This window comes from Hyperoodon ampullatus (assembly GCF_949752795.1).
Source record: "Hyperoodon ampullatus genome assembly, chromosome: 2".
NCBI lineage: Eukaryota > Metazoa > Chordata > Mammalia > Artiodactyla > Ziphiidae > Hyperoodon > Hyperoodon ampullatus.
The window spans coordinates 108,175,414-108,198,243 of record NC_136915.1 but is presented as its reverse complement, the minus strand read 5'-3'; positions in this window follow the sequence as shown (position 1 = coordinate 108,198,243).

Here is a 22,830-nt window from a genome sequence, read left to right as displayed (position 1 = left end):
AGATTTGAAAATTTCTAAGCTGAGAACTGGAGTGCGACTCCGAGCTGGCTGGGTAAAGAGGTGGGAAAAAGAATTTGCCAGGGAAAAGAAAAAGGAGGCATGGAGGTACAAACGGGAGACACTGCAAGGTTCAGCCTCACGACTGCAAAGGATTCAGCATGACTGAAGCCGAGGCAAAAAAAGAGACCCAAGAGGTTAAGGGGGTCCAGATTATGAAGGGCCTAGTGAGCTACTAACAAGTCTGTACTGTACCCAGGCAAAGGAAAAACAATGAGGTGTTTTAAGCAGAGGATCCACCATGATAAGACTTCCATTTTTTTTCTTTTTTTTTGTGGTACGCGGGCCTCTCACTGTTGTAGCCTCTCCCGTTGCGAAGCACAGGCTCCGGACACGCAGGCTCAGCGGCCATGGCTCACGGGCCCAGCCGCTCCGCGGCATGTGGGGTCTTCCCGGAGCGGGGCACGAACCCGTGTCCCCTGCATCGGCAGGCGGACTCTCAACCACTGCGCCACCAGGGAAGCCCAAGACTTCCATTTAAAAAAAAAAAAAAAAAAAAAAAAAATTCCTGGGCTGTAGAATGGAGAAAGAACTTAAAAGGGCCAGGCTAATGGTAGGGACACAACACCAGTCAATATTGCAGTTTTAACGTAATGGTTAAGGACTAGAGCATTAGCATTAGAGAGGTAGGGGTTTAAATTCCAGTGCCAAAACTTCCCAGCTTGGGCAAGTTATTAATTCTCCCTGAGCTTCAATCTCCTTAACTGTAAAATGGGACTATTAACAGTTCTAAACTTTCAGAATAGGCATGAACATTGAGGAATCTAATGTATGAAGAGGACTTTTTTTTTTTTATATAATGCTTGGCACTATGAAAATACCATCAAAACTATCTCTTATTATCCATGTAGTCTGACCTAGGGCAGAAGCAGTGGGAATGGAGAGAAGTAGATGGAGTTAAAAATTGTGGGAGGAGGAGGAATTGAAGGGACATGTGACTGTTTGGATGTGGAAATCAAGTAAGAAAGGTGTTGAGGATTTCTCGTTTGGGCAGCAGACTGCAGCACCCCTCATAGAGATGAGACTTTTCAGGAGCAGGTGAGGATTCTGAATGGAAGCTATGGCTAGTTCTGGGCGTGTTGATTTTGAAGAGTCTACGAGATACCCAAAGTGGAAATGTCTGGCAAGTAGTTGTCTAGTTCAGGAGAGAACTCTGAACAGGAGATGCAGTGGTGGGTGGAGTGTGTGCTGAGGACAGAAGAGAGGGTCAGGCACTGTGCTGGACCCAAGAACAAAGGTGAGGAGACATGACTTGCAGCTCAGGGAACTCGCAGTCTGATGGGGGAAGCAGATAATTAAACGTTATTACAATACAATGGATATATTTTTGAACTGAAGTTATGGGGTGGATCCCAGGGGATGAAGGAACTGAGGATGGGAGATGACTCCAAAGGTCAGAACTAAAACTGGAGACAGTCAAGGGGTTGGAGGTGGGGCAAGGAAGGAAAGGGTGGGACAGCTTGGAAAGTATTTTTTAATACACTTAACTCAGAGACGAAATAATTGACTGTAACATCGTCACAACATCAGAAAGAGTTTAGTGCCCTTGAGTTCCGTGCCTCTCAGGGTTTCAGGCCTCCTCAGAGTTCTGAGGGGCCCTCGTAAGTAGAGGCCACCACAGTGTGGGGAGCTGAAACCAAGCAGACACCCCCTGTTGAACAGAGTGTCTGTCATTGTTTTGGAAATTGGGACATTGTGTGCAAGCTTTCTTTGGAAAAAGCTGTTGTATCAAACAAACAAAGCAAAAAGCTATTGACTTAGGTCAATGTACAGATAAGGAATCCGAGGCCAGAGAGATGAATTTGCTTAAGATCATACAGCTAATTAGGGGTCAAGCCGGGCTTAGAATCTAGATTTTTGATTCTCAAGCTAGTGTTCTTTCTTGCTATATCTGAAACCTTGTACTTCTAATGTGCCCAGCCCACATCACACTGTACCTTCAGATTTTTCTGAACTGTAGTAAAAGAGGTATGTACTTTAAATCACAGGAATAACGTATGGGAGGAATATTTTTGTGGAGTAGCAATCAAAATCATTGATGGCACGTGGTTGTTCACAGTGAAAGACATTTCACAGCTGAAACCCCTTTTGATTCCTATCAGGGCAGCAGCAGAAACTTAACCCAGGTGGAAGGCCCTCAGCCTTGCTTAGGACTCAGACATTCCTTCCTGTCAAGGGATCCCATTTCATTAGAAATGACCTAAATTTGAACAAATACCACAGCCTGATGGTGGTATGAAAGGTCTACTATGACCTCTGTTTAAAACATCATTCTTAAGGAAAGGTAGAATCATGACTTAACAGATTTAGAATGAACACTCGTTAGAGATTTTATTTAATTCAATCAGTGAGGGAACTAGGTAGATGTTACAACTGGTTCAAAAAAGAATCTGAAAGGGAACAGACCCATTTCTAGATCAGGCATATTGACATGAATGTGTAAAAAGAAACAAAACTAGCTTCTTCCTCAGGAGGGCCTGGGAGTCATTTGAACCTCTACCAGAAGCGATGGAAATTTGCATGTCTATAGACAAGAATTATATTTGCAATGCTATCAGTTATCTATAATGTACAGAGTTGTATAACGTACAGCTCCCATTGAATCAAAATCAGATAACACAAAATGGTGTGCTATAGACACCACATAGTTTTCCAGTGATGCAAAAATTTTTTCCTACACCTTTGAGGAAAGCAGAGACACATTTCACAAACAAACATGGGGAATCCCAGGTTCCTTTCCCTGTTGCATATATATATGTATACATATATATATCCATACATATATATATACACAGGTGCACGTGTGTTTACATATAAATAAGTTTCACAAAACGTTTAAGTACTTAGCCTTGCTACGTGCAATGTATCCTGATATTTTCTATTCTCATGTTAATGCTGGTACCTACACAAATTAATTTCATGACTCATCAATGGGTTGCTACCCACTATGAATCAAAGGTTCACAGTTTGAAAACAGGGGACTAGATCAGTGCTCCTCAAACTATCTGTTGTGAAGAACCCATTTTGAATTTTTTTCTTTTTACAATTTCCAGTCCTTCATATACAGTTGACCCTTGAACAATGTCCAGGTTAAAGGTGCCAACTCAGCACAGTTGAAATCCAGGTATAACTTTATAGTCGGCCCACCCTACCTGTGGTTCTGCATCTGAGGATTCAACCAACCAAATCGTGTAGTACTGTCATCATATTTACTGAAAAAAATCAGCAGATAAGTGGTCCACGCAGTTCAAACTCCTGTTGCTCAAAGGTCAATTGTACTGATAATTTCGTAAAACACAATAAAAATAAATTACTAGAAAAATGAACTGGAAAAAATCCCCAAAGATTTATAAAATGCAAGCTCAAATTTTTATTATGAGATTCAACAGACATAAAATTGGATGTTGGGGCAAGGTCAAATTGCCATTAAAGTTTTCAAATGCTTACTCAGTTTCTATTCCTAGTTCCCACACACTGGAATGGTGGTGGATTCCACTGGTCCTTGGACCACACTTTGATTAGCACTGACTAGGTGATTCCTAACCAGCTCTGACAGTCTTGGGATTTTTTGTTTTCCAGGAACCAGCACTCCCTTAGCATACCTCAGTCAGTGGGAGATTATTGAGGCATACCTGTGACAATAAGAAGAGAGACACATCATAGGAGCATCTGGCAACAGTGAGTGAAATGCCATATGGGCACTGGGAGGACTAACCCCAGAGGTGGTCCTTCATCTCTGTACTGTTCACCACAAACATGACCAGGCTGCTCTCTCCAGCTGCTCTTCTGTGTTCATTCTGTGTTCATCTGATGCATCTCATGGTACTGATTGATTTTGGGGGGAGTTTCCCAGTTCAAATTCCTGAAAGAACTTTACTGCCCTATTTAATCATCACTCCTGTTGCTGTAGAACTTCGTGTACTACTGGGGTTACTTGACAAAATTCAGATTGCCTGACTTTATATCAGGAGTCAACTATGCATTTGATCAGAGGGCAGAGAGAAGGCTCTCGTGGTAGAGAACACGGCCATCCTCATTCAAGGCACAGCCAGGGCCTCTTCCTTCAGCACAGCTGGGAATGGAAGGATGAAACCAGTTGTCCTTTGAAGAAAAAATTGACCCATCCAGAATACATTTTATAATTCTCCATTCCAAACTCTGAATAATACTGAGATGTTGCTCCCCCCAGAGACTTAAGAAGGGCAAAGCTGTCGCAGCAGCAGCTCTAAAATAACTGCACATACAGGCCCTTCTGACTCCACCACTATCCTACCCTAGAACTAGATAATAAAAACACTTTGGAGAATTTACCTGTACTTGTGGGGTATTTCCACATCTCTCTAAAATCAGGAAACCCTTTGCCTTTGTGAAGTATACTTCTTAAGATCTTTGCAAGTCTTTAAGCTCTCAGTTAAAACAATAGTTTATACTACCCCCCATAAAATGCAGTAAAGCGTCATTTCAAAAGAATGATGACAAACTCAATGAAACATATAGAACAACCAAGTTGTACTGAGATGTAGACAGTGGGCAGTGAACAATTTTCTCTCAAAAGCTGAGAATCATTGCCCAACATAAGTCATTCTGGTATCTGAGTAAATTACAAATTAATCCATGTCCTCTCCACTTTAAGGGCTGCTCATGAATATTCACAACTCGTTATGTCAAATCCTTGAATGCTGAAGTTCTTACACCTCAAATCCATATCCTTGCATTTACTTCATTTCATACCAAATGAACGGGCATATTACTTGATGTTTAGATTTCTTTGGCTTGTCAGTATTTCTCATATATAAGACGTAACGTGTATAAAGTACTTCATACTATACCTGCCACATAGCAAACACTCAATATACATTAACTCTGACATACATATATATTAAATCTATACTATCTAGATTGCTTGAGTTATTTTCTGTGCATGTGGTTGTATTGCTGCCTGCTTAGGTTACAGCTGTCTTCACTATTCAATATGATTCTGCTCTCACATTCACAGAGCTGTTGTTTTTCTGCGGTGGTCTCTTCCACCAGTTTTCAAGCTCATCTTAGAAGGTCTTTTACAGTCTGGCTAACTCCCTGCACTTATTAGTACCAAGAATGCTCTGTGCACAGTGGGTGCCCAGCAAAGGCTGCTGGCGGGCTGACTGAGTGATTTGCTGTCACCTCCCCTCCAGCCCATGATAAGCTTTCATCACTGCAAATATAAGAACCTCCTCATCTACATCTCCTGCCATCCAAAACAGTCTTCCTAGATCTCCCTGCCTCATTGACTCACCATCTCATTTCACTCTTTCTTCCTTTTCCTGGACCTTCTAACTTCATTTTTCTCCCCAGACTATCATTTTAAGTCAATGAACACATTATTGTGGAAAATGTTTCCCATTTGCTCCTGTGTCTTAATTTGGCTGTACCCATTTCTATGGAGCCTAGCTGTGTAAATGAGACAAGGGCTCCAAGAGCCACTGGTAAAAAATGAAAAGCTCCATGCAGACTGTCAGGGAAATTAAACACATACTTTAGACCATAAGCTGAATCTATGAGAGGGAAAGCTTCCTTAGCTCTTCTGTGAAGCTGTATTTGGGTGAATGTTTTCAAAGGAATGTTCTGAATATGGAGGGGGGTGGGGTGGGATGAAGCCTTGGCCATCTGGATGAGAAAGATTCAGATGCTGAAACAGATCTCTGGAGTTAATGAATTTCACAGTCCTTTGCCCTTACTTTGCTTTCAGTCTCAGTCTAGGAACAGACACCTGGTTTGAGCTCGTTAAGTGGCAGGAATAAGTAAGGAAGTCAAACAGAGTTGAGGCAAACTTCTCTGCAAACCACTCTCCTTCTGAAACTAAGCAGGGAGCTCTAGGAGTGAAGGTAACTCAGGCAGCCTCCTGGCTCTGTGCTGAGCATGGCACCAAGGTTCACGCACATTTACGCACACCTGCAGCTTTTTTTTTTTTAAATCAAGTCTGGGCTAATTACAGAATTTCATTGTATTTTCATACATATAATAATCTAGTTTACTCTGTAAATGATTCATCTGCAATTCAATTAAACAGCCAAGGAGAACAAAATGTTAAAATAAACGTGTTTAAATAAAATACAATATGTATAATTAGACATAACAAGTCCCCATATCTTAATGTTTGTGCACAATAATACAGAACAGGTCATTTGAGGCTATGCCAAATATCAGGGATTAGATGACCTTTAAGTTCCTGCCAAGCTGGAGAGTCTATGATTTTGTGATCTGAATGAAAAATGAAAAATTCAGCGCATCATCCAAATGTTTACAATAATCCAGCTGTTTGACGTCAGGTAGACAAAACACCCAGACAACTGACAGAGGCATTTCATTTTCATCCAGATGTTTTTGCATTGTGTTGACTTAGCCTGACACATAGCAAAGTTAAGTGACTTTCTCAAGACCTGTGACAAAATCTTCTGAATATACTGGCAGTAAAATTGTTTAGAGGTTTGCTGTTTTAGTATCTGTAGCACCAATGTTTTGCTACTGCCCTACTGATAGCTTCTGCAACTGTGAGATGAAAAGTCATTTCAGTTCTCTTCATTCTCCAGGTCTTTGCTCTCCTCATTCTGCCTAGCCCTCCCCAACTAAGGTCTGTGTTAATCTGGTCTCTGACCCATGACAAAGTGGGATCCTCCATCACAGGGCTGTGCATCGTGGCCTTTGTCTTTGAAGCTGCTTCCATTCACGGTGATCATTGTGTCTCTAGGACATCGTTATCTGGGCCAAGGGCTGCCAGAACAAAATTTCTAGCCATCTTAAGGGTTGATTGCAGTACAGGCAATCACAGCCACCATTCATCCTCCCATTATCATGGTCAATTATACAACTCATCTAGATTTGGCTGTGATTCACAGGACTGGCTGAGGTGACTGATGCTGACCAAAAGTCCTATCCACACTCCATAAATCTAAATGCTGTCCTTGAGTTGCAGCTGCAGCTTCTGTATGCAGAGCCCTATGCTGTTTGCAAATCAGCCCCTTTGACTCAGCTTCTTCCGGTTGCCTTGACTCCCAGTGAATTTCCCAGTGCCTGATTGCTGCCCATTCCAGGCCCATCTGGTACCTCTCATGCCCAGATGTCTCAAGCTTGACCATTCGGTTTGAAATTGTGCTGCTCTAGCATCTTCCCCTGCAACCTTTCCTGGCTTCCTTTCTTCCAGCACCCTGCACCCTCACTTCTTTTACCATTGCCTCCTTCCAGCCCTCTGCACAGACGCTGCTGTTGCTCCTCAAGTCCCGCCTGAGTGTAGATAGTGTGGCCTTCGCTGTGCAGAGAGTTGGTAATAGACCAAACTCCCTATGTGACCTTGAGCAAGTCACAACACCTCCCTGGGTCTCACTGTCCTTATCTTAACATGAGAGCATCAGACTAAATCAGGTCTGAGGCCCGCTTCAGTTCTAAAATTATATTATCTCTTTAATACTGTTAGACTGGCTGCCTTCCAAGTTGTCACTGCTTATCATTCTATCTAGTTGTTATGCAGGGATTTTGGGGGGCGGGGGTGAAAAAATGAGGCTCTGGGACGAATATCTTGAAAAATTGTAAAATGCATCTGCTCCCCTTCTCATCTTCACGAGCCCCCTCCCTTTTCTTCTCTGTTGAATTTAAAACTCAGAGACTTAAACATACACATTATGACAGTTCTGTCACTTCCCCAAATTACAGGGTAAAAACAGAAAAAGGTGCAGGTAAGCTTAGCACTCTGAGTGTTATACAAGCAATGCTGCTTCTGGGCCCAGGATGGGGTTCGGGGGTGGACAGAGGCTCTGAGCAGGGAAGCCAGAGGGGAGTGGAGGAAGAGAGACACAAAGGGACTGAGGGAAGGTGCCTGCATTCATGTGAATATAGGAGAGGAGTGTTCACCTGGGGCATCCAACTGGTACTGTGTGTGGAGTTTAGATATGTTAATTTCAAATGAATATAACATTTAAAAAAAGACATTTAGCATATGTACAGTGTTTGGATGCTTCCAGTGTTTAGACTGCCAGATAAACAATCATCTGTGGTAGCAAAAGCTTGTCCATTCCTGATATGGATGGTCCAGGGAGATCATGTTAACTGCTTTCTCCTCACACATTTCTACAGGTAAAGTCAGGTTAATCAATATCCAGGGTAGTTTTCAAGATGTCACAAAGGGTGTTAATCTAAGGAGGGGGTGTTGACGTGGAGAAGAAGGCACTTACTTCTATAACCTCTTCTTATGTGAATGAAACAATAGGGTTTTGGCTATTGTGATTGTTTTTATAATTTGAAACTGCCAACTGATACAGTGATTGACTTTCCCACAACATACACCTGGTGGTGATTAAAATAAAAATCACTTGACATTATCTCTGATGTTTGGCCTTTAAGCTCAGAAATGGTTCTGAATAAGCAACTCTGCTTCCAGATTAAATCATTAGAGATCAACTGTACGTCCTGTGTTGGGTAACACTAGATGAGAATGGGACACCCACCTCTGTTTGGAGCTAGCCAGAGACATTATCCTGCTTTGGTGAGATGGGCTGTTGTCAAGGGAACAGTGTATGACCAGGGAGGATGGATTTACTATGCTATTCACCCAACAACTCTTCTACCCTCACATATACTCCTTGTTTCTCTTTCTCCCTTTTCTCATATCATTTCCAGTCTCTCTCCCCTGTAAGCCATGGATTGAGAGTTTGCTTTAAAACTCTTTCAGCATTCTGTTCCTCTCCACATCAACTTCTCCAATGGCCAGGATGACCTCGGGTTATAATATCCCCTTTCCAACAGTTTCTGGAGTGAGTGAAAGCAAGAGGGGTTGTTAGAGTGGTTAGGAACAGAGATACTTATCCTTGGTGCAAAAGCAATCACTAAGACTCCCAAGGGTGGGGAGAATCAGCCTAAAGAACTGAATTGGATTAGACCAGCATGGAGCTGTAGGTATGCAGGGGTGAGGGTAAGGTTTTGGCACAGCTGCCGATTGAACCAAGCTGGGGATGGAACTGACAGAGATGATATGGAAGACAACCTGAGCAGCTCCTGGATCAGAAAGGAACCCCCAAGTGAGAAAGCACAGGTCAAATCTCAGCTGATGGGACTCTGATACATCATGACCTCTCAACTGTTGAGGAGATGGTGGGTCCAGAAAGAGGATGAGGAATCTGGAAAAGTAGGGGTGATCAACCATGCATAATTTTTTATTCTTGTGGGGGTTTGTTCTACAATTTCACAGCTTACAAAGTATAATCACAAATACTGTCTCATGCAATTTCCACAATTACCCAATATAACTGAGAAGTAGTTATAATTAACTCTATTTTGCGGTTCATTCATTCATTCAATATACTTGGAGAGTCTTTTATACACAAGGCGCTGTGCTAGATATTCAAGATACTACAACAGACAAGACTACATCTACAGTTGAAAAGTAATTGCAGTGAAGTGTGATAGATTATGTTTGGGGAAAATAAGAGTGCCAGCAGGAAGATTTAATCTGGTCTAGGGAAGTATTCTCAAAAGAAGTGACAGTTAAGATGAGAACTGAATGGTAGGTAAGAAAGGTTGAGCTAGATGAGGGGCAAGGGATGGAAAATATTGCAGTTAGAAGTACAATTGAAAACAAACAAACGTACCCAGAGACAGGAAAGACAGAGAAAGCAAGTGAGCTCGTTCATTCTAGGAACTGCAAAGGTGTGATCACAGCAAGGTGAAGAATGTCAGCGGATGGAAGAAACAGAGCTGGAAAGAGAGGCAGGAGCCAAGTCTTGAAGGGTCTTGGAAGCCGTGTTAAGGAGGATAAATGAGAAGTGAAAAAGATGACACTGAGTTTTCTGGTTTGGACAATTGGTGGATAGTTGTGTGATTTTACTGAGATAGGAAGTCTGGGAGGAAGACCAGGTCTTGAGGGAAAGATGACATGTCATGTTTGAGACATCATACGTCACTGTGCCTTGGGCAGTTGGAGAAAAAGGTCTGGAGCTCAGGAGAGTACCATGGGCTGAAGATAGCAGTATAGTAGTATTTCTTCATAGATGGTTATTAAAGACAAAGTGGGTGAGATTACCCAGGGAGAGTTGACAGAAAGAGGAGAAACAGGCCCAGGATAGAGCTCCATGGAACTCTAAAAGTAAAGAGATGGGTAGAGGAAGAGAGCCTATAAAGGAGAGTGAGAAGCACATTGTTTTTGTTGAGAGAATATGCTTTGGAATCAGACAACTCTGGCCATATGTCTCTGGGCAAGTTATGTTACCTCTCTGAGCCTTGATCTCTTCCTTTTTAATTGGGTAATAATAGTACCACCCTTATAGAACAGCATCTAGGAAGTTTAGCATAATCTTGGCACACAGTAAGCATCAATTAATGCTAGCAATTATTTTAATTATTTTAATAAGAAAAATAAGAATGATAACAATGAGAGGAAACAGCAGCTACAGAAGTCAGAAGAGTATCAGATGAAGGTGATATCATAAAAGCTGAGGGAAGAGTGTTTAGGAAAAACTGGTCAATAGGGACAAATGTGATGAGAGGTTAAAACTAAAAGGCTGAAAAAGGTCTACTGTATTTAGCTGTAGGTAGGACATTGATGACCTTTGCAGTATGTTTCAGTGGCATGGTATGAGAGGGGAAAGACCTGGAGAAAATGACTGGGGGAAAAACAGATGCTCAGAAGGGTCTGCTGGCTTAGCCGAGATCATGCAGCCAGCAAACTTCATTGTCATATAGTGACCATAGCTTAGATCATGAGACTCCAAATTTGGTTTGCTTTCCACCTGTATTACTCAAAGAAGGTGATTTAGTAAGTAAACATGACTCCATGACTTGTGCTGAGTTAACTGAGGAAGGGAAGGAATGAAAAAATAAGAAAGGATGGGAGAGGGGGTGATGGGAGTATCCAGCAAGGGACAGAATGTGTCAAGAGGGGTAATTAGGCAGATCCATTCCCAGGAAGGGGTTGTGAAATCAACAAATATTTATTGAATGCCTAACATGTGTTAAACATGTGAGGACTGTTGATGAAAAAGACGTAACACATGACTCCTGCTTCCAGGAACAAGACATAAACGTGTGAAAGATGTAAGGGCTAAACCAGTTGTTAAAGGCAACAATAGAAGAACCATCCCCAAGCAATATGTGATTTATTGTCAAATGAACTGTAGCATTACATGAATGAACAAACTTCTTCAGACCTTTCCAAGGAAGGCTCACCCAGTGAAGGCAGAATTCCAAATTGCCAGTTTCACCTAGATGAACTGGCCCCCTGTCAGCAGGGGACAGGTACTGAGGTTTCTGGGAGTTGTGTGATAAGAATGGGGCTGCGGAGAGGAGTGCAGGGAAACAAGTCTTTGTGGGGTAGGGCCCAGAACTACTGGCCCATAATTAGGTTGTAGATGAGAGTGCTGTTCTCCACCTGGCTTGGGGGGTGGGGGGGTGGAGGGATAGCAGAGGGAAACTAAGAGACAGAAAGACACAGAGATATAGAGAAGAATATATCAAAAAAAAAAAAAGAAAAAAAAAGAATGAAGAAGAATACCCAGCACATAGTCAGTACTCATTGGATAAATGAACAGAAAATCCAAGGAGACACAATCCACAGCATATGGGAAAGGCTGAGCCACATACTGGGAAAACTTCGAAGTCAGACTCAAACCTAACTCTTTATCTGTATACATTTAGACAAGATTATTTAATTTTCTGGGCTTCCTTTTCTTGCCAGAAAGTCAGGGCTAGCAATACATTCTTCGCCAGCCTGTTGTGAGGCCTGAATGAGATAATACATACATAATATCCAACACGCAGTCTGATCCAAAGTCAATGCTCCATAAATATCAGTTGCCAATGACAGTTCAAGGTGATTAGAGATGGTCACCTTTTGCTGAAGAAGTTCGAGATGCTTTATAAATATTAGAATAGGAAGCCTCCTAAGACCCTGGAAAAGTGGATAACAAATGTTATCATCCCTCCTTTATGCATGGAGAACCTTGGCTCTGAGAATCAGTTTTGCCAGAGGAATAAGCAATTCTGTGGGAGGATGGGGAAAGGAGGAGGAGGAAGCAAAGCCCTCAACAAAGATTCTTGAAGCCCGCCTTCCTTCCCTACTGCCCTCCAGCCAGCCGTCCAGCCAGCCAGCCGTCCAGCCAGCCAGCAGGTGGTGGGGTCAGATTACACTCTCTAACCCGGCCCTACCACTAGCCGTGACTGGAGCTGGCTGGCTGGGGAGTTTGCAAGGATGCAGTGTAACCCTGGGCATTTATTTCTCAAAAAATCAGGCAGCATTAAGAGAATGAGCTCTGATCAGACCCAGCATCGGCTCCTTTCGAGAGCAGTCTGCGAATCAGTTTCTCTTTGGCAAGCTTTTCCCATCTCCTCCACGACAGCTTGATAATAGTCTGTCCTGGTGGAATTTTTCTCCCCCAGGACATTCCTGCAACTGAGTTTCAAAACACAGGAGAGCCGAGCGCAGAAACTAAAACAGCCTTCCGTTCTCATTAGCGTGCTGTGTTTCCCTGTTGTTCCGATCTGCCACTGTGGTCCCTATGTGTGAATATGATCACTTGTTAAAGTGGTCTATTTATATGGTCCTTCTCTTTAATTTACCCCCATTACTCAGCACCCTAGAAATCAAGAGAAGTCAGTGCATCGCGCTAATGATTTCTAAGGCCCTGGTTGCTAGGTGCGCCTGCGGAGAGCCGGAGCCGAGAAGGCTCTCAGCGTCTGAACCAGCGCCACGCCGCCTCCGCGAACCCATCCTCAGACGCACACTCCAGGGAGGCACATCGTCATCATGGCTGACTTGAGCGCGTGTGTCAGAAATAGGCTCCTGGAGAATGCCCAAGAATTGAGGTTGAATGGGACCTGCACGCACACGTGCACAATTGTGGCGCTTTAGAAAGGCCTGGCAGGGAGGAGAGGCCTAGAATAGCAATGAAGTGTGAGACCTTCAGGGGGGTTTGGCAGACAGTAGGTGCTCAGCAAGTAGTGGTCAAATGTGAAAAAACAGAACCAAAGCAGCCAGGAGAATGGGTCAGACTCTGGATTCTTAGGCCTGAGACTTGGAATGAATCGTCTTCTAGTCCCCACTGGGCCTTGGTTAAGCCCCCACTTGAGCAGGGGACGTATCTCTCTACAATTTAAACCTCCAAAAAGTAGGAAACAGGAACCCCTCCTCCTCCCTTAGAACTCGATACCTCATCCCTTATCAGGAAATTCTTCCCTCCTATATGCATCAAGCTCATTTCCTCTGAATCCGTCCTCAGACAAGATGGAATGGTACATTTGTTGGCATGTTTTAAGGACCCTCCTTATGCACGTATATGTGTAATGACTCATGCTGTGACCTCTTCTTCTCCTTGACAACTAGTCTCAGTTCCTTTTGGGTTTGTCAGGGGTTGTACTAACTGGCTATTTACAGCACAACTCAAGGAATAATCAGGCTGAGTATGGTGAAAAAACTGGAATGCTACTCGTCTGTCTTGTTCACACCAATCTAGGATTAATAACAATGGCTAAATTCATAGAGCACTTGACCATGTGCCAGGGCTACATGTGTATTATCTCATTTAACTTTCAGCAACTTTATGAGGAAGGTACTAATATTATCCCCAAATTATAGACAAGAAAAACCAGGCACAGAGAGGTTGGGGGAGCTGCCCAAAGTCACACTTCGGAGTGGCAGAGCTTGGATTTGAACTTGAAGTAGTCTAATGTCGGAACTGGTGTTCCTGACAACCCTACCATGAAGCCTCTCTATCGATGTCTGTATATCACACTTCCTCCCCAGCACTGCTACAGGCCGTTCGTGAACCTGCTTTTGTTCAATACTTTCTTTTCTGCTCAATCTTTTTCTATCTCTGAGTGAGCATTTTATCTTTCCTCTACAAATTATTTCTGTATACACTTATTTGTTCAACAAATATTTCTTGATTACCTCCTGGGTGCAGGTTCTATGGTATTAACTGTTGGAGTTGTTTTCTATCTCTGAGTGAGCATTTTATCTTTCCTCTACAAATTATTTCTGTATACACTTATTTGTTCAACAAATATTTCTTGATTACCTCCTGGGTGCAGGTTCTATGGTATTAACTGTTGGAGTTGCAGCGGCATCTTCCTGGTGGCCTTAGTCTAGTTTCCTCCTTTTCTCATCTCTTGCCTTTCCTTACTTTACTCCATAGGCAACAAAGTTAAGAAGGATTTTCAGGGTGTGACTTTGAAAGGCTCTCAGAAATTGTCTACCAATGCTTTCACTTTACCCATGAAGACCCAAGTCTACAGAGCTAGTATGTGGCTGAGTCTTTTTTTTTTTTTTTTTTTTTTTTTTTGCGTTATGTGGGCCTCTCACTGTTGTGGCCTCTCCCGTTGCGGAGCACAGGCTCCGGACGCACAGGCCCAGCGGCCATGGCTCACGGGCCCAGCCGCTCCGCGGCATGTGGGATCTTCCCAGACCGGGGCACGAACCCGTGTCCCCTGCATCGGCAGGCGGACTCTCAACCACTGCGCCACCAGGGAAGCCCGTGGCTGAGTCTTGTTCTAATTAAAAGTTATTCTTCTCCCTCTTCTCCTTGCTTTAACCTTAGTACCAGGTACATCATAGATAATAAGTATTACTTGGACATCTGTATTATTCTGTGACTCAATTTTTTTAGTCTGTAAAATGGGAATAGTATTGCTACTTACCTCTTACAATTCTAGTGAGAACTAAATGAATTAATACATGTAAAGAGCTTAGATTAGTACCCGAATTAATAAATGTTTATTATTATTATTTTAAATTCCACTTCAGCATATTTCATTATTTATTTATTAAGCCAGTATTTCTAGATATTTGTCATATTAAGATGTTTTTGTCCTGAACATGGACTTAAAAAATGAACTTCAGTTGATCTTATGATACTATCAGTGAATTAATAGAAGATATTGTATATAATATAAAAAGCACTATGAAGGCTTCTCAGCCCTCTTTTCCACCCAGAGACTTTAGCAAGGTCAGATCATGTATTTTCCTTGGCCTCCAGATACCCTGAACATTGGATCATTACTGGTTCCCACTCCCACTCCTACTACACTGTGGGAAGCTCGAGGACATAGCCTAGTCCTGTTCATCTTTTTATTGTCAGCTCCAAGCACTCAGTAGCTGGCACCCAGTAGGTATTCAGCACAGATTTGTTGTCAAATGAAAGAATGTAGTATCTGCATATTTGTGTTCTTCCCTCCCCACCCTTCTATTATCATTCCCCAACTACTTTTTAATATATATGTATTTTTTCTGGCTTGACTTTTAACTCTTTTTCTAATTACCACGGAGTTTAGAACAAAAATGTAAACGTCAAATGCAGCCAGATAGGTGGCTTACATAGAGACCACAAAAAGGAACATGTAAGCAAAAATCAATCAGAAGTCTCCAGTGCTATAGAGGGAAGAAGGTGGTCCAAGTCCAGATAATGCCAGCTTTTTAGATAGCCCTAAGCCTAGAGAGACGGGACAGAGTGGGTGGTTGAGATCGTTTACCTTTGTAGTTAGACGCACCTGGATTGAATGAGTGCACTGACCTAGATCTCTAAGCTTCTGCTTTACCACCAATAAAATGAGGTGATAACTGGTACCTTTCTCCTAGGGCTCTTGCAAAGACAGAGATCATTTCTGTCCAGTGCCTGGCACATTTAGAGGCCTTGATAAGTATTAGCTGTAGAGGGGAAGCTGGCCCTCCACAGTCCCCACTCTCATCCCAGGCAGGTAAAATGGTTCCTTGAGAATATCCCATGCCCTTTATTCTAAATCTGTGGTCACAAAGCATTTGGTCTCTTGAGGGAAACTGACAACTAATTCTGGGGATTGGTGAGGGATCTCTTCTTTTCTATGTGAATGTGTTTGCATTCTGGTTTATCAATCATTTCTAAAAGGCATTTCTTACTTGAGGCTTGCAGATCTTGGACCTGTGGTGACTTTCCCTCTCCCCCCACTCCATACAAGATGCAGCCACATGGAGAGAACCTGTCAGAAAGAGCCAAGCATCTCTCACCGTGTAAAGAGCAACAGCAGTCATTTTCATCATGACCATCACCATCATAATAGGTTAATAGGGCACAAGTACTTAAGGACAAATGTGAGCCATACATATAAGAATAATAATTTAAAGAAAATAAGATCATTCATTTTAACTCTACTCTCCACTCTCCTGAGCTTTGCTGAAATTATACAACCAAACAAGCAGCAGGCAGACACCCGGTTGAATATGGTTACCAGAAAAAAATCCCTGCCTTTGCCTTGTGATTGGTTGAGCGTCTCCTGAGGGCCGAGAGCTTTTTAAGCAGCTGGTGCAAATGGATGCCTTTCTGAAATTAACCAGTTGATGAATGTCACAGGCATTAGGCTCCATTCCAGGGTTGGGCCAGGCTGTGCTCAAACTGCATGTTTTCCTCACAGCCTCCAGGGTCTATGACTAACAAGGAGATGAATGGTCCAACGTGGGTGGAGTGGGATCAGGGTCGGGGGCAGTTAGAAGGGAACTGCAAGATGCTCAGCCCTTGGAGGCAGGTGCTTCTCTCCCTTGTGCATCATTGGATCTGTGTGCAATCTTTGCCATGACCACAAGTTCTGGATATTTCTTCATATAAGGTCTCAGTCCAGGAGGTTTATGTATGTGGTATGAAGGCCCCGACTTTTGAGCAGATGGATTAACCCTGGCTCAGGTACTTATTAACTGTGTGAACTTGTGCAGATATTACCCATTCTGAATTTAAGTTTCCTTACTTGTTTATGGAGGAAATAAGACCTGCTTCCCATGGTCATTAAATGATATATAAAAGCATGCTTCATAGCACCTGGAACATACTGGGTGCTCAGTAAATGGTAGGTTGATGATGATGATGATGATGATGATGACTGTTATTGAAGAAGCTGAGAAGGTCAGCTAAATCCAGATATCACAGACCAAAAGTGCTATTGTCAGAGACTTTCTTTTTTGGATTCTTCTCCTGGTGGGTCCTCTTTTAAAAAATGGATTCAAGTTTTGCATATACTGAGGTGTTAGTAATGCATCTTAGTCACATATCTCAGCATATCCAAGGTCTTTCTCCTTGACCTTAAAGAGGTGAGAGGTTATGAGGTTATAAGACTAGCTTTGCTTACATCATGATTTTGCCAAAGGTTGGACCCATGCCTGAGGGCTACTAAAATGAGTCTGATAACTGTGAGTTCCTCTAATTAGCCTTTGGAATGGGATCTACACTTGCAAGTGCTTTATAGTCCTGGTGGTTCTGTCCTGACCGAGCACTGGGGTGGACCAGGAGGCTGGGCTGGTCCTAACTCTACCACCCTCTACTTGGCTTTGGCTAAGTCTCTTTGGACCTCAGTCTCCTCATTTGCAAAATGAGAGGGTTGCATTTTATTGGTGACAGACACCAGGAGTGAGAAAGAAGAGTGGTTAAAAGAGCAGACAGAGTTGAGTCCAGGCCGAAGTTGCTGAAGGGAGAAGCACAGGGCTAGTAAACCTGGTTAGAAGAGTAATTCCTGCTTCCCAAAGGACCAGCACTTGGGAAACTAGACTCAATATCTCTGAGCCCACCTTGGGAATGTTATAGCCCACTGCCGGGTAGGCAAAACTGTATGTGTATCCTAAAGAGGCAAAGGTTTTGTGAGGCTAAACAGCTACCCAGAGGGGGAATTAGATTTCAAAGCCTCTGCGTTTGGCTCACTGTTTAGCCACATGCTGCACCTGTCTCCTGCTTTCTTTCTATTAACACAGGCTGCCCCTCAAATACCTATTGACCATCAGTTAATGGCCAGCAAATCAACCAACCTGCTGGTACTAACTACTCTTCACAGCCCAAGAATTTGTGCAATAAGTTGTATTCTTCTTAGGAGTTGTTAGCATACGTATCCCAAGGCCAGTTGTTGAGCCTGGCAAGATGATCTTTTAAGTATCTACTTACTTTTCTGGCCACAAGGCTCTGTTGCCTAGAAAAGTCCTTAATGAAAACAGTTACATAAACAAACAGTTGATCAACATACGCACAGTTTTAGGAACTGCTGGACATCAGCTTGTTGGTAGACATTCGTTATGACAAGCAGGTTCATCTAGGAGCTGCCCCGCCCGCAACCCCCATTGGTTCTTTCACCTCTTGATCCCAGCCATGGTGCAGTTATGATGTGCCCTGAGCCTTTTTTCAAGTCCCAGTCCTCTGTGTGTTGCTCAGTGATGTGGGAGCAGGAGACCTGGAATTAGAAAAGCCAGTTCCTATGCCTGCTCTGCTGCTTACCTTCTGTGTGACAGTGGGCAGCCAGATACTCCCTCTGAGCTTCAGCTGTCTCATCTGTAAAATGGGCAAGAACAATACTCTCCTAAGCTGGTCATGGAGGTCAGTCAGTGTTACCTGCTGGAAAAAACATTGCAAACTGTAGGGCTCTGTGAAACTGTGAGCTCTGTGAGGTCTTGTTGGTGATTCTGTATTTTGGTGTATATATAATATCTAATACAGTGGTTCTCAACCACATAAGAATCATTCAGAGACCCTTTAAAGAATACCAAGGCCTGGGCTCCACTCCCAGATATTCTTATTTAATTGGTTTTGGGTGGAGCCCCAGCATTGGTATTTTTATTTTTTTTATTTTTATTTTTTTTTGCGGTAGGCGGGCCTCTCACTGTTGTGGCCTCTCCCCTTGCGGAGCACAGGCTCCGGAGCACAGGCTCAGTGGCCATGGCTCACGGGCCCAGCCGCTCCGCGGCATGCGGGATCTTCCCAGACCGGGGCACGAACCCGTGTCCCCTGCATCGGCAGGCGGACTCTCAACCACTGCGCCACCAGGGAAGCCCGCATTGGTATTTTTAGAAGTTCCCAGGTGATTCTGATGTGCAGCCAGGGTTGAGGACTACATTTGGCTCATAGCTGGAGGCTCAGTTCTGTTGGATGAATGAATGATTCTAATTATGACTTCCTCTCCCTGCCCCTTTGGAGGAGTGTGCTTTGAACCGGATAGAAGTTTGCTTCCTGTGTCGGGTTACACTCAGGTGCCTGGCTATTTCTAGAACTGCTTTGTGAGAGCATCTGGATGTTCATGGTCAGAAGATGCTCACGATGACTAACATGCTGGTGGGCTGCACCTCTGAAGGCTACTGTGGGGGCAGCTTTGCAGCTGCTTCTCTTGGCCACTGGGCTAGCATCTTTGAGTGGCTGTTGGCCAGGCTGGGGTGGGTAGAAGGGAACTGGGATTCCCTGGCCTCTGATCTACTCCCGCCAATTAGGTCAGGCCAACCTTTGGCTATTTTAAATGCTTTAGGAAGTTCCTAGAGTCTTTCCCATTGTTTACCTTGTGGAGACACTTCCGTCAGGGTTTTTTAATAGAACAACTCAACATGAAATTAATTTCCTGGGCGAGTTGGTAGTGAGGCACGCTAGTGTTACAACTTTAGAATTTTCACTTCAGCTTTTGACCTTACTTCCTTCCAGGAAGTATTCTTTTATAGAATTCAATTAACCTAAGGGTGTGTGTGTGTGTGTGTGTGTGTGTGTGCGTGCGTGCGTGCGTGCGTGTGCGCGCCTTTGTCTTTATCTCTCTTTTATACACCAAACACACCATGATTCGGTACATCAGATTTACTACAGATAGATATGTCAGGAATTCCTTCTTTCTTTTCCCACCTCCCTGCCAGTCACTTTCTCCAGAATTCCTTTCTGATCCCCTCAGAAGCTTCCTCCTGGACTTCCAGTAGGCTTCTTTTTATGGCACTTCCCACATTTTCATGTTTTTACATTATAAGCACCTTAAAGAAAAGGGGGGCATAGTGAAAGCACAGGCAGAGCTGAGCTTAAACTCCAGCACTGCCACTTGTTTGCTCGAACTTGGAGGAGTTACTTAACTTCTCTGAGCTTCGGTTTCTGAAACCAAGCCAATGATGCCTGACTCTCAGGTCTCAGGACTACTGTGGGAATAAATGAGATAACATAAATAACGTGACAAAGGCAAAGCCTGGAGCAGAATGGTGGTTATTGCTGAGGGCAGGATTTGTGTGTGTGTGTGTGTGTGTGTGTGTGTCCTCCCACAATGCTCAGCACATTCCTTTGCCCCTTAAAGGTACTCAACAAACATCCACTGATTGGGGGTGGTTGAAGAGACCTGGGGATACAAATCTTAGGACAGTGGCAAGGAAGTCACTTTCTTTCCCCTGCCTCCTTGTTAAATCAAAGATATATACACCTCCTACGGTTTTGTTTGTTTGTTTGTTTTTAAGTGATGTTCAGTGCCCTGTTTACACTTGAACATGCAGCAGTGTATTGTAACCAGATGGGATCATTTGGGCTCATTACTGAAAGCTGCTTCATGAGGCTGAGCTAGTTAAGAGAGGAACCAGGGCCTCAGCAGAAAGGGGAAGGCCTGACCAGTGTTGACTAAATGCCAGTACTCTCAACTGTGCTAACTTACTGACATAACATGATCCATGGCATGGCAGAAGCGTTATCACCCACAAAACAGACAAGGAAGGACATTGAGGTTCAGACAAGTTAGGAAATTTGACCAACTACACAAAACAAGACACAGCAGAACAGGGGATTTTTGGCTCTAAAATCCATGTACTTGCCATTATATCACACTGAATTTTGAATCAGAGGACCTGTGTTGGAACTGTGATTCTGCCACTCACCAGCTGGGCGGCCTTGGGAGCGCCACTTAATCTTTCTGAGGCTCCAGTTTCCTCCGCCTAAAGGGAGGTTGGACCACTAGGTGTTGGTCGTCTGTGCCTGTCATCGTTAGTCTCTGCAGCCCTCTAGTGGTGCTTTGCAGGTCACGGAGTGGTGCCTTACCTTTCCAGTGCCATAGTGACAAAGGGCAGATGCAGACTCCCAGGACTCCTGGGAGCCAGGCATGCTTTTGACCTTCACTGATGACCAAGATAAATGGGGCTCAGAGGAGCCTTAGAGATAGAGATGAACAGACTGGTTCCCGGAAGACATTATTATTTTTAAAACCTTTGGTCGTATTTGCTCTAGGCTGTACCTAAAACTCTCACTCTTGAAGGATAAAGAGTGAAAACCTCAAATGTGGATGGAAATGTTAATTTTAGAATTATTTGTGGAATATATACGCTCCTGACCTTGTTTGCATCCCACCAACTGTAGTATCATCAGGCCACCTTGGCTGCTGGAAGGATTGTTGAGGAGACACTGTGCCGGGGGCCAACACAGGTAGGTTCAAGCTCTGGCTCTGCTATGTATGTACCAGCTATGTGACATCACTGGTCCATTCACCTTTCTGCAGGCCAAACTCCTCATTGATAAAATGAGGGCAGAGCCCTTGCAAAGTCTGACATGTTATGCCTGTGCCTGGAGTTTCTTCTTTAGAATGGCAGATTTTTAACATTCCACCCGATCATTTACTTTGCTATTCTTGCTGATGGAAAAATGCTTTTCTGGGATAGAGGGTGTTAGGTAAAGATATTATCTGAAGCTATGAAGCTGAGTAAGATGAACAAACATGGCCTTATGTAGTGTCTACATGTTGATGACTCTTATATCTCCAGCTGAGCTTCTTCTCCGAGATCCAGACTTAGAATCTAAATGTCTATTCCATTTGGAACTCTAATAGATATTTCAAGCCTATCATGGCCAAATAGAGCTATTGATTTCCCACTCCCAAATATATTCCCCCACCCCAGCCTTCCTCACCTCAGCAAATGGTATCACCATCTACCTAGTTGCTCTGGGAGCCCTATTTGATTCCTTTCTTTCACTCATATTCCCACATCTAGTTCTTCAATGAACTCTTCATCTCTACCTACAAAATATATCTCAAAGCTGACACTTCTTCCATCGTCACTGTCTGCTACAACACATCACCCTCTCAACACCTAGATGACAGCAATGGCCTCTTAACTGCTCTTTGACTTCCACTCTTTTCCCTCTAATCCATCCTCAACAGTGAACATGCAAAATAGAAGAACAGATTGTGTCACCCCTTGCTTAAGTTCTGCCAGGGGTTTTGCCTTTGCATATACAATCAAATCCAAATGCCTTACCATGGTCTACCAGGCACTGGCCGGTCCAACCCTGCCACTCTTGCCAGCTTCCTTTTCCTCCAGTTGCCCCTCACTCACTTCATGCTGCTCTGGCCACCCTGGCCTTCCCTCTTCCCTAAGATACCAAAGTCTTCCTGTTCTCAGGGCTTATTCTGTCCTTTCTGCCTCCAGTGCTCTTCCCCTAGATCTTGGCATGGCTGCCTCTTTCTTATGATCAATATCACCTCTTCTTGTAATTGTGAGCTCCTCTGAGGGGCCATCCCTGGATACCCTAATGAAGTAGCGCCTTAGTCACATCCCCGTATTTTGTGTACTTTCTAGCCCTGACTCATGCAAGATATTATATATTTGTTTAGGAGTTATCAGGACTCTCCACACTAGAATATAACCTCCTTTAGGGCAGAGAATGTATTTCTCTTGTTCACCAGTGATTCCCCAGAGCCTTGAATTGAACCTGTCACATGATTTTGTTATCCAGAAGAAAATGTTTTTTCGATCATGGCACCTTGGCTCCATTCTCTAGTCTTAGTTGAACACAGTGCTCAAGAAAACCTGTAGGTATGATTTATTTCTGGCTCTTATAGTAGCATTGGGTGGGGCATAAAGAAACAAAGCATGAATAAATGCTGCTTTGGGCTAGCAGAGGTGGAGGCAATGCAGGAGAGTATATATGTGCGTTTGGTGAGTGTGTATGTATGTGTGCCTGCATTTATGTTGGGGGACAGGATTTCATTTTATAGTTGAGCATAGTAGATGACTTTCAGTTGCATCATCTACTATTCTGA